The sequence below is a fragment of the Echinops telfairi genome, unplaced genomic scaffold (genome assembly GCF_000313985.2).
Source record: "Echinops telfairi isolate 266 unplaced genomic scaffold, ASM31398v2 ScPeMD7_7421;HRSCAF=8459, whole genome shotgun sequence".
Classification (NCBI taxonomy): Eukaryota; Metazoa; Chordata; class Mammalia; order Afrosoricida; family Tenrecidae; genus Echinops; species Echinops telfairi.
The window spans coordinates 21,223,628-21,226,599 of record NW_022111321.1 but is presented as its reverse complement, the minus strand read 5'-3'; positions in this window follow the sequence as shown (position 1 = coordinate 21,226,599).

Genomic DNA, 2,972 nt, shown 5'->3' with positions numbered 1-2,972 from the left:
GATTCTAATGTTTGGATGGATGGATGGACAAACAGACCGATAAAAATAAAACAAGCCTTGCATCCTAGAGTGCTTGCTCTGTAAAATGGAACATTGACTGAGCACTTTCATTTGTGCCTGCTGAACTGGAGATGCCAGGTCTTCCGTTGACGTCAGCAGAGCTGATTTAAATCTACAGCAGAGCTCTTCCTTGCCCTGATAAATAGGGCTGGTAATTGAATTAGGAAACATTCTGAGCTGATGGCTAATTCTGCTGCTCTGGCACCTGCTTGGTTAGGTCTGTTTTATCCTTGAACCCCCATGAATGACTTTCTCCCTGGGAGGGAAGTATTTTTGTTTCTGGGACAAAGGCACATGCGGTGGCAGCGGGTGGGGTGGGGGCGAGGGGTAGGCTCAAAAACTGTGGCAAATGGAATGAAAAGATAATGGAATCCTCCCCCTGAACCTTTGAAGCCTCTTTGTCCATCACAGCTCCCTAAGTTATGCTGCCTCTGCCCGCCCCCCCAAGGTAATACTGTGGCACTTCCCTTCAGTACAGCCGTTGCTAGAGAGATATATATAATTTTAAAAATTGAACAGGAAGGGACTTTGCTTTGGTTTTAGTTACCTTTTTTTCTGAATAGTTTAATTTTGTTATTGATAATGTCCACCTCGCAGTCACCAGTTGAGCAGTTTCTGCACGTACGCCTTAGTGACAGTCTTTGAGTTGGACAGCCATTCACATCTTCCTTCATTCACAGAAGGTCACTGCCCAATAAGGCTTCTAGCTCATCTCGTGGGAGTCATTGCCAGTTTGAGCCCATATCCAAAACCTACTGCCATCAAGTTGACTCCCACTCACAGTGAGCCCAAAGGACAGAGTAGAACTGCCCATCGTGTTTCCAAAGTAGGAAATCTTTACAGAAACAGACTGCCACGTCATTCACTCAGGGTGGCTTGGTGGTTGGACTACTGACCCTTTGGTTAGTTGCCAGATGGTCTCACCACTGCACCATAAGGACTCATGATCTCCTCTAGATCTTAAAAAGCATAATGTTTGAAAGAAGCACACCAGCCTGTGTGATCATGAGGTGTCGAGTAATCAGGTATCAGGCATCTAAGACCCAGAATAAAACCATACCCAAGGTGAATCTGGGGGTGGGGCGGAGGCATGGAGTGAAGACCCAATGCCCATCTGCAGACAATTGGACATCCCCTCACAGAGAGGTCACAGGGAAGAGATGAGCCAGTCAGGGTGCAGTATAGCACCGATGAAACACACAACTTTCCTCTAGTTCTTTGGTGCTTCCTTCAGCCCACTTTCATGACCTTAATTCTACCTTACAAATCGGATTAGACCAGAGCATGCACACTGCTACAGATAAGAGCCCGCAATACCGGGAATCCAGAATAGATAAACCCCTCAGGGCCAACAAGGAGAGTAGAGATACCAGGAAGATTCAGGGATGGTAGGGGGAGAAAGGGGGAATTGATCACAAGGATCAACTTAGAACCCCCTCCCAGGGGGACAAATAACAGAAAAGTGGGTGAGGGGCGAGAGGACGATGTAAGATATGGGAAAAATAATCTATAATTTATCAAGGGTTGGTAAGGGAGGGCAGGAGAGGAAGGGAGGGAGAAGAAATGGGGAGCTGATATCGGGCTCAAGTGGGAAGAGAATGCTTTGAAAACGATGATGGCAGCATATGTGCAAATGGGCTTGACACACTGGATGAATGTATGGATTGTGATAAGAGATGTAAGAGCCCCCAATAGAAGTATTTTTAAAATGCATTTATTTGTATACAAATATATTTAATTGAATTAATCTTAAATAAGAACATGCTATGCTTGCAAAGGCTGCATAGACCTTTAAATTTTGTGAGTTATTTTATTAATTTGCTTGTACCTAATCCATTTTTCATTGGGATTTTAAAAACTTTTTAAACTTGCTGTTTTGTTTTAAACAGTAAATGAATTTTGGTAAATGTAAATTTGAAGACATAATAAAATATAGCTATCGGGGCTATGATGACAAAAAATGAAATATGTCACTTTAAAACTAAATAACACATTGGCAGTCATTACTAAAATGTTTGACCTAATCTTGACTCAGTTCTCACCAAATTATCATGTTGAATAAATGATAATGTTTTTCTTGATATAGTAAAGTATTGTTCACAATTGTCTGACAAGAAAAAAGATGTAATGCTTAAGGCTGACATTTTATCCTACTTAAGCTAAATCATTGGTTGGTTTTAAGATTTAATGTTTAAAGATTATTTCCGGGTGATAGTTTGAGGGGTTCATCTAACCTTTGGCTGTAGGAAGTCTAGATTCCATAGAATTAGAAATTCTGTTAGGCATTCCCCCACTTTTTATCAGGATTCTTCCATTCTTGTTGCTCCTCAGCCTATGTCATTTTAACTCCTCCCTTCTAATTTGCTGATTCTTGCTTCTGCCTGGGTAAGTCTGTTGGTCTTTCTGTCGTGCTTCTCATTCCTGTCCCTGACGCTCTCAACTGTAGTCTGTTTTAGACCCTCCTATTGTTTTGTGTGTTTTCCATAAGTCTTTTAGCTCTTTTTGTTTTGTTGTGTTTTCCGTTCATTCTTTAATTTTGTTTAATGTTGTGTTCTATTCTTCTTCCCCCCATTAATTGGTTATCCCGAGATAACATTTCATTCCCTTTGCCACACTCATTTGAGTGGGCCATTCTTTCTCTGTCTCTTGACGTGTCTGGGGTTTTTGTTGTGACACTGGAGTCCTCAAAGGGGTTCTCTCTCTCTGGTTTTCCCAGTATTTGCTTCTTATGCTCACACTGCTTTCTGTAAAACAAAACAACAAAAAACACCTCTTAGGCAGAACCTTCCACCTTTACTTAGTGTTTCCTCTCCCTCTCTGTGATATACCCTTCTTCATCCCTGCTTTAATTCCTATTCAAACATTCTAGATCTCAGTTTTCTACTTTGTCTTCCCAGACATACCGGACTACT